Source organism: Rhinolophus sinicus, chromosome 14 (assembly GCF_057876585.1).
Source record: "Rhinolophus sinicus isolate RSI-liver-muscle chromosome 14, RSI-T2T, whole genome shotgun sequence".
Taxonomy (NCBI): domain Eukaryota; kingdom Metazoa; phylum Chordata; class Mammalia; order Chiroptera; family Rhinolophidae; genus Rhinolophus; species Rhinolophus sinicus.
The window spans coordinates 112,350,207-112,367,249 of NC_142514.1; the positions used below are offsets into that span (position 1 = coordinate 112,350,207).

Below are 17,043 nucleotides of genomic sequence, written 5' to 3' on the forward strand. Positions count from 1 at the left end.
CCACAGGGCTGAGGGGACAGCATATAACACGGCTGAACCCAACGCTCACGGCAGAGACCTCGGAGAAAAGACTGAGGGAAAAAGGCTGAAAACGGTGGTTTAAGCCCGCACTGCCGAGCAGAGAATGGAGCCTTAGGCACTGAGACTAGCCGCCCCCTCCCTCCCCTCCCAGAGCTCGCCCCGCCCCCACCTGCCCGGTGCTAAAAGCGAAACAGTAGCAGTGTCAGATCAAAACAACAGAAAATTTGCTGTTTTGAGAACTGTGGACTGCAAACACAATTTCACAGCCCAACTAGTTCCAGCAAAGGGGAGAGAGCTGTGGAAGCAGGACCGGCTGTGGTGGTGGTGGCCGCCATTGCTCTGGGCCACCTCTCACAACTCACCCCGCCCCTGACCCCACCTATCTGGGCGGATCCCTGCAGGAGTAAACAGAACTGCTGAAATATACGGGCTCTGAATCAGCAGCTGGAAGAGCTTTCGAACATCAAAAGCTCTCCGCATACCCACCGGGACACTGCGCCCTGTGACCTAGACGAACTATTAACAGAGGAGAAGCCCGTCTCCCAGGGAACCCCCCTTTGCATGAGAAATTGGAATAGTGCAGAGAACACATAGCACTACTGTGTGGGAGAAGGAAAATAAGTTGCAGTTGGAGAAATAATAAAACATTCTACCAACAAGTACTGGCAAACAAAAGAAAGACCGCTTTCTATCAACCTGTTGCAGAAGCCACTCCTGTAGATGTCTAGGAAGAGAAATAGTAAACCAGTAATCGCCATGAATAACCAAGGCAACAAGATAACTCAGAAAGAAAGTGAAAAATCTCCAGAGAAGGCACTTAAAGATACAGAAACATGCGACTTAAATGACAGAGAATTCAAGATTGCAGTTCTAAAAAAACTCAACGAGATACAAGAAAACACAGATAGGCAGTTAAAGGAACTCAGAAACTCAATCAAAGAACAGCATGAGCATTTTACAAAAGAGATTGAAATCTTAAAAAAGAACCAAATAGAATTTCTGGAGATTAAGAACTCAATAGAAGAAATTAAGAATGAAATAACCAGCTTAGGTAGTAGAGTTGACCAGATGGAGGAAAGAGTCAGTGACATCGAAGATAGAAACCTGGAAATGACACAGAGAGAAGAAGAAAGAGACTTGAGACTTAAAAGAAATGAAAGAACTCTACAAGAACTTTCTGACTCCATCAGAAAGAGCAATATAAGAATAATGGGCATACCAGAAGGAGAAGAAAGAGAGAAGGGAACAGAGAATATATTCAAACAAATTGTCGATGAGAACTTCCCAAATTTGTGGACAGAACTGGACCCTCGAATCCAAGAAGCAAATAGAACACCTAGTTACCTCAATCCCAACAGGCCTTCTCCAAGGCACATTGTATTGAAGCTGTCTAAAATCAATGACAAAGAAAGAATCCTCAAGGCAGCCAGGGAAAAGAAGACGGTAACTTACAAAGGAAAGCCCATTAGATTATCATCAGATTTTTCAGCAGAAACTCTACAAGCCAGGAGGGAGTGGAACCAAATATTCAAACTATTGAAAGAGAGAAATCATGAGCCAAGAATAATATATCCAGCAAAGATATCCTTTAGATATGAAGGAGGAATAAAGACCTTTCCAGACATACAGAAGCTGAGGGAATTTTCTAATACACGACCTGCACTACAAGAAATACTAAAGGAGGCTATTCGGCCACCATCAACAGGGACAATTTGTGGCAACCAAAACTCAAAAAGGGGGAGAGTAAAGGCCTGAACCGGAATATGGGAATGGAGAGAGTAAGCGTGCTGAAGATAATGGAATACACTAAATATCAAACTTTCTTTTACATAAACTTAAGGGTAACCACTCAAAAAAAATCCAGAACTGAAATATATACTGAAATAAGAGAAGAAACACAGGGAAACATCATAGAATACCACCACACAGAAATAATAGACAACAACAAAAAGGCAAAGAAACAATGGAGACACAGCCTTACCAGAAAACTAAAGATAGAATGACAGGAAATCCTCACATATCAATAATCACCCTAAATGTAAATGGACTGAACTCACCAATAAAAAGGCACAGAGTAGCAGATTGGATCAAAAAACTAAACCCAACCATATGCTGTCTCCAAGAGACACATCTCAGCTACAAGGACAAGCATAGACTCAAAGTGAAAGGGTGGAAATTGACACTCCAAGCAAATGGTACCCAGAGAAAATCAGGTGTAGCCATAATGATATCAGATGAAACAGACTTCAAGGTGAAAAAGATAACAAGAGATAAAGATGGACATTTCATAATGGTGAAGGGGACTGTACAACAAGAAGACATAACAGTCATCAATATTTATGCCCCCAATCAGGGAGCACCGAAATACACCAAGCAACTACTAACAGAACTAAAGGGAGAAATTGACCAAAACACAATTATACTAGGGGACTTAAATACATCATTGACAGCTATGGATAGATCATCCAAACAGAAAATAAATAACGAAATAGTAGCCCTAAATGACACATTAGATGAAATGGACATAATTGACATTTATAGAGCACTTCATCCTAAAACATCAGACTATACATTCTTTTCTGGTGTACACGGAACATTCTCAAGGATAGACCATATATTGGGACATAAAATCAGTCTCAACAAATTTAAGAAGATTGAAATCATACCATGCATATTCTCTGATCACAAGGCTTTGAAATTGGATATCAACTGTAAAAAGAAAGCGGGAAAAAACACAAATACATGGAGATTAAACAACATACTTTTAAAGAAGGACTGGGTCAAAGAAGAAATTAGAGGAGAGATCAAAAGATACATAGAAACAAATGACAATGAAAATACATCCTACCAAAATTTCTGGGATGCAGCGAAAGCAGTTTTAAGAGGGAAATTTATCTCATTACAGGCCTATCTCAAGAAACAAGAAAACTCCCAAATAAATAACCTCATGTTACACCTTAAAGAACTAGAAAAAGAAGAACAAGTAAAACCCAAGGTCAGCAGAAGAAAGGAAATAATAAAAATTAAAGCAGAAATAAATGAAATAGAGAACAAAAAGACAATAGAAAAAATTAATGTGACAAAGAGCTGGTTCTTTGAAAAGATTAACAAAATTGACAAACCCTTGGCTAGACTTACTAAGATAAAAAGAGAGAAGACACTGATTAACAAAATCAGAAACGAAAAAGGGGAAGTTATCACGGACACCACAGAAATACAAAGGATCATCCAAGAATACTATGAAGGACTATATGCCACCAAATTCAACAACCTAGAAGAAATGGACAAGTTCTTAGAAACATATAGCCTTCCAAGGCTGAACCATGAAGAACTGGAAAATCTAAACAGACCGATCACCAGTAACGAAATTGAATCAGTCATCCAAAACCTTCCCAAAAGCAAAAGTCCGGGACCAGATGGCTTCACTAGTGAATTCTACGAAACCTTCAAAGAGGATCTAATACCAATTCTGCACAAACTCTTCCAAAAAATTGAAGAAGAGACAGTACTCCCTAACTCATTTTATGAGGCCAACATTACCCTGATACCAAAACCTGGTAAGGACAGCACAAAAAAAGAAAACTACAGACCAATATCTCTAATGAATACCGATGCAAAAATCCTAAATAAAATTCTAGCAAATCGAATACAACAATGCATTAAAAAGATTATTCATCACGACCAAGTGGGGTTCATCCCCGGGGCACAAGGATGGTTCAACATCCGCAAATCCATCAATGTGATACATCACATAAACAAAATAAAGGACAAAAATCATATGATTATATCAATTGATGCAGAAAAAGCATTTGACAAGATACAACATCCATTTATGATTAAAACACTTAATAAAATGGGTATAGAAGGAAAATGCCTTAACATAATAAAGGCCATATATGACAAGCCCTCTGCTAATCTCATAATTAATGGAAAAAAGCTGAAGCCCTTTGCTCTACGTTCAGGAACACGACAGGGATGTCCCCTATCACCTCTGCTTTTCAACATAGTGTTGGAAGTCCTTGCCAGAGCAATCAGGCAAGAGAAAGAAATAAAAGGCATCCAAATTGGGAATGAAGAAGTTAAATTATCACTCTTTGCAGATGACATGATGCTATATATAGAAAACCCTAAAGACTCCACCAAAAAGCTACTAGAAACAATCAACGAATACAGTAAAGTTGCCGGCTACAAAATCAACGCACAAAAGTCCATTGCCTTCCTATATACTAACAATGAAATCTCAGAAAAAGAAATACAAAAAACAATTCCTTTTGCAATTGCAGCAAAAAGAATAAAATACCTAGGAATAAACTTAACCAAGGACGTGAAAGACCTATATGCTGAAAACTATAAGACATTTTTGAAAGAAATTGAAGAAGACACAAAGAAATGGAAAGACATTCCATGCTCATGGATTGGAAGAATCAACATAGTTAAAATGGCCATATTACCCAAAGCAATATACAGATTCAATGCAATCCCCATCAAAATCCCAATGGCATATTTTAAAGAAATAGAACAAAAAATCATCAGATTTGTTTGGAACCACAAAAGACCCCGAATAGCCAAATCAATCTTAAGAAAAAAGAACTATAATGGAGGTATCACACTTCCTGACTTTGGCCTGTACTACAGGGCCACAATAATCAAAACAGCATGGTATTGGCAGAAAAACAGACACATAGACCAATGGAATAGAATTGAGAACCCAGAAATAAAACCACATAAATATGGACAGATAATTTTTGACAAAGAAGCTAAAAACATACAATGGAGCAAAGACAGCCTCTTCAATAAATGGTGCTGGGAGAATTGGATAGCCACGTGCAAAAGAATGAAACTGGACTGCTATTTGTCACCATGTACCAAAGTTAATTCAAAATGGATCAAAGACTTAAGCATAAGACCTGACACAATAAACTGCATAGAAGAAAACATAGGTACTAAACTTATGGACCTTGGGTTCAAAGAGCATTTTATGAACTTGACTCCAAAGGCAATGGAAGTAAAAGCTAAAATAAACGAATGGGACTATATGAAACTTAAAAGCTTCTGCACAGCAAAAGAAACCATTGACAAAATAAAGAGGCCACCAACTGAATGGGAGAAGATTTTTGCTAACAGTGCCTCCGATAAGGGGCTAGTATCCAGAATATACAAGGAACTCATGCAACTCAACAACAAAAAAACAAACAACCCAATTGAAAAATGGGCAGAGGACTTGAAGAGACATTTCTCCAAAGAAGACATACAAATGGCAAATAAACATATGAAAAAATGCTCAACATCACTAATCATCAGAGAAATGCAAATAAAAACCACGATGAGATATCACCTCACCCCAGTCAGAATGGCTATCATCAATAAGACAAATAGTAACAAATGTTGGAGAGGTTGTGGAGAAAAAGGAACCCTCATACACTGTTGGTGGGAATGCAGACTGGTGCAGCCGTTATGGAAGGCAGTGTGGAGGTTCCTCAAAGAATTACGAATAGAATTGCCGTATGACCCAGCAATCCCTCTCCTGGGTATCTACCCAAAAAATCTGAAAACATTTAGAGATAAAGACACGTGTGCTCCAATGTTCATTGCAGCTTTGTTTACGGTGGCCAAGACATGGAAACAACCAAAATGTCCTTCGATAGATGAATGGATAAAGAAGTTGTGGTACATATACACAATGGAATACTATTCGGCAGTGAGAAAAGATGATATAGGAACATTTGTGACAACATGGATGGATCTTGAGAGAGTAATGCTGAGCGAAACAAGTCAGGCAGAGAACCATGTGATTTCACTGATATGTGGTATATAAACCAAAAACAACAAAAGAACAAGACAAACAAATGAGAAACAGAAACTCATAGACACGGACAATAGTTTAGTGGTTGCCAGAGGGTAAGGGGGGTGGGGGGGGAGGTGAGGGTAAGGGGGATCGAATATATGGTGATGGAAGAACTGACTCTGGGTGATGAACATACAATGGGATTTATAGATGATGTAATACAGAATTGTACACCTGAAATCTATGTAATTTGACTAACCATTGTCACCCCAAAAATTTAATTTAAAAAAAAAAAAAAAAAGCAAAATAGGCATGTTTGACTATATACAATTTAAGCACTTTTACATGGCAGAACATATTTGGTCAAAAGACAAATGGCAGATCTGGTAAATATTGTAGCACTGATAACAAAGGGTTCACACCTACTATGCAAGGTACTCTTATAAACTGACAAACGACAACACAACAGAAAAACAGGCAAGGTATGCAAAGAGATTTTCTCAGAAGAGCAGGTGTACTCGTCCTGTAAACATGAAAAGAAAAAATGCTCAAATTCACTAGTAGTTAGGGAAATAAAAATTAAAGTAATAAAGTAATAATGAAACGTGACTTTATACCAATCAGGCTTGCAAAAATTATAAAGAACATTTGTTGCTGTATTTCTTAACTTTTTGTATTTGCTTTTATACTCTTATTATTGTCACTTTTTTTTTTTTGTCACCATGTTGTCTTTTTCTGATTAGTTCCTCTAAAGGAGACAGTATTGCGTTGTGAAGTGTGGATTCTGTCTTTGACACTTGCTAGTTGTGTGATCGCCCCCAGGGTCACAGAGGAACAGCTTCATCAGCTGAAATGAAAAGGGTTGATTGATTCTAAGATGTCTTGCAGCCCTGAAGTTTGTGAAATAGTTTTTGTATGCTGCTTTTTAATGAACTTTCCTTCCTCGGGAGCATCTGGATCAAGCAAATGCTGTGTTGGATTCAGCATCAAGACTAACAGAGCAGTTAGATTTAAAGGAAGACCAAATGGAAGAACTTCAAAAACAAAGTAGGGTTTTTTTCTTTTCCTCCCCTGCTCCTACCCCACAACACTTGTGTTAAATCCAATGTAGTCTTCCCCCATGCGTTGGTACAGATGAATGAGACCAATTTCCATTGGTGGGTGACTTCCATCTCCATCTCCCATGACCAATTTGCTTCAATTTGAATATGGTCCTAGTGAAACCAGAGTCCTAAGTTGGCCCTGGCTGTCCAATCAGTTCTCCCTGGTGTTGAGGCAGTCCAGTTGTGTTGGCTGTCAGACCGGTGGACCATTAAGGGGATTGATTGGACCGACCTGATTTTTGATGATTATGACTTCTCCTTAATCAGTCCATGTTCATCCTGCCTAAAGCCTTCTGATGTGTTAGTGCAATGTTGTCAAGTAAAGGAGTAACTTTTTGTATAATGAATGTCTGGGTATAACTAGCTTTTTATGACTATAGATGGTAGATGGTGCTTTATATACAGGCCACTCATCATGTATTACTTAATGCTTGTAAGGTTTCTCGTAAGTCCTGTCAATTCCCTTGGGCCTCAGATAATCAGGTGGTTCATAAGTGCTCTGTTGAATTTAACAGCTGACGAAGATGGCATGTCCTCATTTCATCTCTGGTTTAAGGGTCCCTAGGAAGTTGAAGCTATTCTAGGGCTGCATTTAGTAGGTAACGATTTAAAGTTATCAGAAAGATGATAACTGAATCTAGAAATACACTAACTTTAGTTGTCTGCGTTTGGCTCTGTAGCACTAAGACATGTAATTAAGGAATTAAGAGGTACCACCTAAAATGAAATAGAAATTAAAAATAGGCAAAAACAGAAGAATAAGGCACAGAAGAGAGATACTATTAGACAGCAGAAACAATGGCTTGAACGTTAGGGAGGCAAGCAGGCAAGAACCCCTGAAACATGGATGCCAAGGACAGCCAAAGTAAGTTAGCCTAAACCCAGAAGGAGACAGGAGATGAGAGATGTTTAGGAATGCAAAAATAAGTAGGGTAGATCATGTGAGGTAGTTTGCCTCAAGATAATTTGATTCTGAGGCAAATTACTGCCCAACTAAAAGTCCTGTGTTTACTTTGTAACACTTGGCTGGCCTTGGAACTCTAAATCTAGTAGAGGGACTGGAAATAAGCATCAAGGAAACAATTATATATTGAGTATCATGGACATATTATATAACATATACAGTATTATTTAGCCTTCTCATTTATTTATTCTTCACAAGCAACTGTAAAGTAGGTGGTATTAGTTCTACTTTACTTAAATTGAGATTTGAACTCTGATCTTTTACCCTTGACCAAAGCTCACGTTCTCTCCATGTTACTATATTTCTTCCTGTCAGGAAAATGGTTATTTATAGTCTGACTTATATTTGTTCTGTATATCTCCATCTTCTTTGACGACAGGACAGTATCCTCTGTGTTGTACCTTAAATGTTAAAATATTTGCCCTTTGCTGGAGGCAGTATTTATTGGGAAAACAGTCCAGTTAGGTTGAAAGCCAGTGCAACTACAGCATTAGCTGGAAGACATATGAACAGCCCAGAGGAGACACACTGGGCACCCAGGGGATTAGCCAGAGGATTGATATCTTAGGGTCGGGCTCAACTAATGGAGGTGAAAAGGCGGTATTCTGGATCAACTCATTGGTCTGTGATAACTCAATGCTGTATGTCATGCTGTATGTATGCTGTATGTGTGTATAATATTTAAGGCCATATCCCCTTTTAGACATCCACCTGAGTCATTCCCAGTAGGTGATGGTAAGAAGAAAAATTCTATGACTCATTGTAGTTGATAAATAGTATCAGCGTCCGTGCACTCCTTAGTACTTGTTCAGGTACCATTTGACGTCTCCCTCCCCTCCCCCAGCAATAGTAGAATTTTTTCAGATTTTGATTATAAATTACAAGGCTTAGATGGCCTAGGTCCCTATTTATGTAAAAAATTGTATTTATTATAAATGTATCGGAACTTTGCACTCATTTTGTGGACTCAGTATAAGCTACAGCAAAAGCTTGAATTATGCTTATACAACTGGTATTTGAAAGCACAGGCAGGAGGTGTTGCACAGAGAGGAAGGGGAGCAAAGACATAGTTCTTTAAACTATTCTGCCATTTACAGTTCCTCTTAACAATCTTTTTTTCTTTTATTACCTAATGCTTGATATTGATTTCATATCTCTAAACAAAGATGTGATTTTATTTTCTCAAAGCTGCACTCTTGATTTGATAATATAAATAAAACTTTGATTGGCTTGGTTGTTTCAAAAGAATAATTGTATATTTTCTTTCATAGATCATTAAGTACGTTAAATGTTTATTGATGTTGTAATACTGTACTTTATTTTTAACACTCAACTTGGCCAGAGAGCAAAAACATTTGCCAGGAGAAACAATTTTGAAAAGTACAGATTGGCTTTTGTTACAAGAAAGTACATAAAGACTTGAATCTAGAAGCAAAGTATTGTTTCATTTCGAAGCATCTGTAGACTGATGATTAGTTAATATGCAGTTTCAACATTTAAACAATATTAGGAAACTCACTTTAAGAAGGGACATTTTATTAGAAATACTTGACTATGTCATTGCTACCAGAGATGAGATGATTCAGTCTGGTCAGACATGAAAAGGGAGCTATTGTGTATTGAAACAGTAAATGGTTGATGATTTCTGTCAGTGCATAATTGTTAGTGCTATGTATGTGCAACTGTGCTTATGAGTTCAGGGTATTTATAGGTTTTGAATGAAAAGTATGAAGACACTTTATCAGGCATTAAGTACTTAATTCGAACCATCTACGTGGCTTCATGTTAGATGCTGTGTGACATACTAGATGGGATCCCCCTTTTGGGGGAAGTAACAGTGTTGATACACCATAGGTTCCCAGTTTAAGGCAGTGGTGAACAACAGTGGTCATTAGTGCATATTTAATTCCCCAGGGATCCCATTAAGGACCAGGGCCATTCCATGGAGGAAAGGAACTTGAGCAAAGCCCTTAACCAGTAGAAGGATTTCACCCTGAAAATGTAAGAACTTCTTTCTCTCCCCCCACCACCCATTAAGGGAAAGTAATGATGAAAGGGAACCCCAAGATATTGCAGATGCTATATTTCAATAGATAGTGTTGGCTGAAGAAGACTGACTGTTTTCCTTCCTTTTAGAAATTATTCTTGCAACATTTTACCTAAAAGTATTATTTTTTTTATATTGTTCCACAGACTTATTTCACATGCCATCCTCTATTTTTATTGATTTTTTAAACTCAAGGCACTAGCCCTCTATGAAACAGCTAGGACAGAGTCTTTCATTAACTATTCTGAGTTGATCAGTGTTCATAATTTCTATGGAATTGTCATTCATGAGAAAATACACACATGGGAACCTAGACAACAGCTGAACCATTATAAGATGTGTTATCTTGCTATATTTATGGCCAGATTGGTCACTTTCCTTCTTAAACTTCTTGTTCTTTACCATCATCCTTTGAGGTAAATTCCTGCTTAAATGAAAATGATAGGATAAAATTGAAAGTACAAAATAGTTTTTGTTTTGATAACTGTTATTCAAAAGGGTGGTGAATTTTGTGGTGCACAAAGAAAAAGAAAAATAAGTTTTCATAAACCGTACGAGTTTAGATTCTAGGGTTGGGAAAATCTTTTTGGTCTGTCTGCTAGTTTATAACTGTATCTTAAAGGGCCCCACAATTGATTTTATTTTTTTTTTAGGAAGATTTGGTGACTGCTTTTTAAAAAAGTCTTCTATGAGTTAAGAATGGAAAATTTCCTTAGATTTTTTTTTAAAGAGAATCTAGAAGAATGTATAAAATGAGACCTAGTAAACCTGTAATAGAAGCATGTTTTAAAACTACAAATATAAGAGAAGTTTAAAATGTTTTTCATGGAATTACTTTTGTGGTGCTGGGTGGTAGAGTTTTTATTTTAAATAAAGATATTCTGTTTTCTAGGACATGATTTATACAAGAAAACGTATAATGTCCTGTTGAACACAGGCCAAATACATTCCCAGATGCTTTGTTACCCAAACCTTTTGAGGGATTTCTTCATAGATATTTTTGGTGTAAGTGGTGATTTTAGAGGAAACATATAAGATATCAGGTTCAGTTTTCTGAATTGACATAAATGGTTAAAAAAATGATTTGTGATGATATAAACATCTGGGTATACAACACAATGCCAAAATTTTAGTTAAGAAAAAAATTGTATATCAGATAAATAATTAAGCCCTTTGCAACTTAATGGTTATATTTTTACAAGTGTGTTTTAGTAATTCTTCTAAGTATAAGGGAAAAATTAAATTACGTAGAGATGAGAATGTTTTGAATTAATTAATATGTTTTGTGTATTTTCCCTCATGTGGATGAGTAGTTCAGAATATAAATCATTTATTCTTTTTGTCCTGCATTGTTCTTCCCGGATAGTCTCCCTTTCCAGAGAAAAATCATTCTTCCATTTATTTATCAAAAATTCATTGTTTTCTGTTGTGTACCAAGCATTAAAATAGGCACTAGAGATACAAAGATAAGGGGACAAGGATCCTACCTTCAGGAGGTTTACAGTCAGGCATGAAGGGGAAGACTACATGTAGTCACATTAATGCAACAAGTTTCGAAAGGAAGGAGCAATCCATTCTACTGGGTAATGGAGGTAAGGAAGGGTAGAAAAGATTTGACCTCATTCGAGTGATGGATAGGTACAGCTAAGCAGGCTGGGAATTGGGGAAGAGCATTCTAGACTGAGGGAGGAATTCATGTGAAACTATGTGCCATATCTGGAGATTGGGTGAATTAGTAATGACCTCAGGAGGGTGTGTGTGTGTGTGTGTGTGTGTGTGTCTTGGTGTGGAGTGCTGAGTGGGCAGAAGTGAAAAAATGAAACTGTACGTATGGAACACAAACACAAATTGTAAACTGGGGCCCAAAGTATAATATAAAAGAGCAAATAGAATTGAGTAGAGACTGCAGTGAGTTGTAGTTTCTTATCGGGGGCAGCCAATTCTCAGTTCCACCCAACTGCTGGCATGCAGGAATGTGGGCCCAATGTTGCTGGATCTTCAGATCTTTCAAAAGACCCTGGAAATATCGACTTTTATGTGAAACATTCTAATTTTTTAATGTGATACCTAATTTAAGTTTTTCTAAAAAAAGACCCTGTGCGGACTGAACAAAACATTTTGGGGGCCAGATTTACTCTGTGTTGATTTGCAACAGGGAGCTTTCAGAAATGAATTGAGGTTCAGTCTGCAGTATAGAAAAAAAAGGCTTTTGTCTTTAGTATATTTTCTATAGTAATGATGATTTTCAGCAAGTGGCAAAATTATTGTAATGACTTTACTTCTCACCAACAAAATGGTCATCCTCTTTGGGGAGTATGACTGGGCTATGTGAAACTTTAAACATTAAATATATAACCTGACTCACAGTATTCAGTCTTTTAAAAAATTTCAGTTTTGGTATGGAAAAATGCAGTGCAAATTACCTGAATTCATACTGAAGAATTGAGAATATGGAGAGGGAAAATAAATTTGATCTGGTTACGTTAAAAAATATTTATATAAAATCTTTCAAATGCACATATTTAACTGTACATAATTTAACTGTACAAATAATCCAGTAGACCTCAACATTGCTATTTTAGTTTAATCACTGATTCTGATCCAGTAAAATTCAAATTAATGAGGTTATTAATAAAATTCTTTTATAAAATTCTTTTATAAAATTCTTTTATAAAATTCTGTATTAATAACATTCTTTTCCTGTGAGTTCATTGCTAGGAAGTGGAATATCACTTAGCAATCAATAATTATAATTATGGAACAAGAAAGCATTCACCATGTATTCTACACCTTAAAATTCTGTGTCCTATATAGTTGAAAAGAACTGAATTAAAATACAAAGCAGAGACTAATATATCTTAACTTCAAGTGTAAATAAATACAAGATGCCTTTAAAAATATTATTTGGTGTTGTAGCGAAAGTGATTTTGTGTAAGTTGAAATTTTGTAATAAAAAGACCATTTAATTTTTAGCTTTTGCTTTGATTATATTTAAATGATGAGGTGAAATTTCCTTATATTAGACTTAATGTATCAGATTTAAATTTACTTTTTAAGTAGCCAGTGCAAGTAAGACATTAGACTCAGTTTATTTACTGAAATATCTATAAATGAAATCATCTTTCTCACATTTTGTTTTCTTCCTCCTATTGACTCCTTTGCCTTGGTTTGTAAAGATGGCAAATAAGACAAAATAGAGGAAAAATTATCAATATTGATGTTAACCAAAGTGATACATATTATTGATATTGGTTAGGGCTTGGACAAAAGATGGTATTTTAAGAAATCAGATGAATGAATACTAATGCTTTATATAGCACTTCACTGTTTAGAAAAGTCACATTTAATCATTCAGTAGAGTCTCTAAAAATCCTTTGTGATAAACATGTTTATTTTGCAAAATAGGCAACCAAGTCTGGCCCTAGTGGTGGAACCATGATTCACATCCAGGTCTTGTGACAGGGCCATAATTCATATGCAGGTCTCCTGACCCACCGCCTGCTCCAACCCCCGGTCCAGTCAGGTGACGGTTAAGCCTCACTTGAATCTTGTCCAAGGGAGCTTAGTTATGAGATAGCCAAATGACTTTGTAAGGAGTGTGACTTAATTTTAAGATGTTCTCTGAAGACAGTATTATAGTGCAGTGTTACTAATCACAAGTAAAATGTAAAATTATGATGTGTTGATTTGTTTTAGTCAATGACATTTTATGTTCAATTTTGATTTTTAAAACAAGTGATGGAGACCATGGTGCAATCTCTAGGCATTACAGAGAAGAGGCATATATGGCAGGTTTTAGGATGTCATATATTCAGATTAACTCTTCCTAAATTAGACTAAATCTCAATTGCTTTTTTGCTTAAAGTGCACCCCCCTGCACACCTTTTTTCTTTTTTTAATTTTCAAAGAATTTTTTTGAACTTATTAGATTGTTTCACAAGAATATTGCATTTGGCTGAAAACCCATTTCTGAATAATTGTATTTTGCCTGCCCATATAAATACAGTTCTGATTTCAAATTGTGGTTTGAATAAGTATTAGTTTTTCTGGAGAAATATTCAAAATTTCTGATGGGAGGAGAATAAAGGTTTTCTGGAGAGAGAGTTTGCAAGGAAATCTGAAGTCAGTATTTGACTTTCTCTTCTTTTCTAAACCTTCCCTAGTTAATACCAGCCTTCCAATCTCTTCCCCCAAATTCTGAGGGTTCTTTTCTAGACTCAAATATCAGTATACATTTAAACTGGTATTTAAATTTGAAGTAATCTTCTGTCTGCCTGCAAGGATATGTAGTTATCAGTTCTCTATCACATTAGCCCAGGACTAACTTGAATTCTGATAGAGATTTTCAGAAACTTTCACCCTGTAATTTTTGCTTTAAGGATGTTTTGAGCTTACCTTTCACAACACAAAGATTTTAATTGAAATTTTACCCATGTTAATTTTCATCAAGAAAATGTTTTTGACTTGAACTTTATTAAGACAGATTTCTTGATCAGTTTTTCATAGAGCAAAGTTATATTTTACTAATTTATTTTACTAAAATCATTTTTATCAGAATCAACTCTGCTTTGTAATTTTTACTCTGAAGATGTCTATTTAGCATTCAGTTTTGATTTTGCTTTTTATTTTATTTTATTTATTTATTTATTTATTTATTTATTTATTTATTTTTAAGATTGGAATGCCTGGTTTAATTCCATGCTCAAGTCAATGCATAGCTCATCTTGCATTTAAAAGATAATTATGGTGCAAACAATTGTCAGTCTGGAAATTCTAGAGGAGTTTGTCTCTTCCATTCTTTTTTATTTTTAGTTTTTTAAATTAGTTTCAGGTGTACAAAGCAATGTAATAGTTAGACATTTATCATTTATATCCCTCACAGAGTGATAACTCCCTTCCCCCATCTACTAACCTCTGACATCGCCATTACATTTCCACTGTCTCTATTCCTAATGCTGTACTCCGCTTCTTATATATAATTGTAGTTGACATTCATTATTGTTTTGCTTCAGCTTCAGGTGTACAGTGCAGTGATCAGGCATCTACATCATCCCTGAGGTGGTCTCCCTAATGAGACAAGTGTTGATTTTGCTTTTTGAATAAGAAACAGTATAGTACAGTGGTTATGTCCTGGCTATTTTCCAAAGCAGTGCTATCCAATAAAAACGTAATGCAAGGCACATGTATAATTTAAAATTTTTTAGTAGCCATATTAAAAAGTTAACAGATACAGATGAAATTAATTTAATAATTTACATAACCCAATATATCTAGAATATTATCATTTTAGCATGTAAACAATATAAAAAATCATTAATGTTAGAAGAAAGGTAGGAGAAGGAAAATCTCAGAGAACGGGAAGGTAGAGGTAGGGTGAGTTTCACCTCTTTTACTCTGTTGCCTTTCTATACCCTTGGAAAATAGAGGAGGATGAAAGAGAAGGCTGTGCCCATCTTTACTCTGGCTCTTACTTTAGTTCGTGAGTGGGATGGTTAATTGAGAATGGTTAATTTAAGTTATTTGCTGTTCTTCCTCTGATAATTGAGAATTCTGTCTACATTTAGAATGTAGTAGTAGAAAAGGCCCAGACAGCAACATTTGTTCATAGTATATTCCTGCACATTAAGAATCTGAAATGGGGGGTGGGAGATGAGGGTAAGGGGGATCGAATATATGGTGATGGAAGGAGAACTGACTCTGGGTGATGAACACACAATGGGATTTATAGATGATGTAATACAGAGTTGTACACCTGAAATCTATGTAATTTTACTAACAATTGTCACCTCAATAAATTTAATAATAATAAAAAAAAAAGAATCTAAAATGGCTTTTACTGACTCAGTCTTGAATAATAGTCTTGTTCTCTTTCTCGCTCTATCTCTTTTTTTAATGTCCAAGCTTAAATTCCTTATTGGAAAGACAGGAAAGGAAATGTTTGTAGTAGATTTTCCGAAAACAAATCTCGCTTTTATAATATAGTTATGGCAACCATCTATTTTGGTAGAGTTAGTCTATTATATGAATTACATTTTGCAACTCAGATTTTTGCAATTTAGAAAAAACATAAGCCATTACAAATAGTTAAAGTGGACATTTTATATATATGTTTAATACTGTAAGTCAGAATTTTAGGCAGTGTGCAAGACAGAATGAAAACATACAGCAGATGGAGCTGGCCTAATCTTTAAGTTTCAAAAAAACTTCTTTGAGGAAATGACCTTGGAATGGAGATGTGATGGATGAATAGGAGTTAATAGATAGTGTCAATGGAAAAGAGCTTTCCAGCTAGAAGAAAAATTATTCACAGAAGTCTTGCAGTGGGAATTGAAAGTCCAGAAATAAACCATACATTTATAGTCCACAGATTTTCAACAAGAGTGCTAAAAGAATAGTTCTTTCAACACATGGTACTGGAACAACTGGATCGCACATGCACAAGAACGAAGTTGGATCCCTGCCTCACACCGTGTACCAAAATTAACTCAAAATGGAACATAGACCTATATTTTAGAGTTAAAACTGTGAAACTCTTAGAACAAAACATAGGAATAAATCTTTGTGATGTGGAGTTAGGCAGTGGTTTCTTACCTATGATACTAAAAGCACAAACAAGAAAAGAAAAAATAAATTGGGCTTCCACAAAATTAAGAAGTTTTTTACTTCAAAGGATAGCATTAAGAGAGTGAAATGACAACCCAAAGAATGGGAGAAAATATTTGCAAGTCATGTATCTGATAAGGGAACTTGTATCCAGCTACTATTAGGAAAATGCAGCATAACTCAAAAGAGTAGGTCTGTGGAAAGAGGTCGGAGTCTAGTGTTTGGATGTGTTTCTTGATTTGAGAAATAAAGCCCCGTCACAAAGCAGTCTTCATTTCTTTCAGAATGAAATTTGTGAGGGGGACGTCATAGGAATGGCGGCAGCGAGGCAGATTTCTTGAGTTCTCCTCCGGAGCTTATCACAAACGGAACATCTATAACCCATCAAAGGACTCTCTGTTCATCACATAGAACAGCTAAGAGACTTGGTAGGAGGATTACTTGAAGATGGGCAAATTGGCCGAGCAGGGGAAGAAGGAAGGGAGCGGAGTGGAGACGCGGCATGAATCTGTGGCTACAG

The 17,043-nt window shown here is 36.1% G+C and overlaps 1 pseudogene; it reads left to right on the forward strand.

Annotated features, from left to right (window-relative positions):
- Positions 1–17,043, forward strand: part of LOC109438698 (thyroid receptor-interacting protein 11-like) — a 76,988-nt pseudogene that overhangs the window by 19,555 nt on the left and 40,390 nt on the right.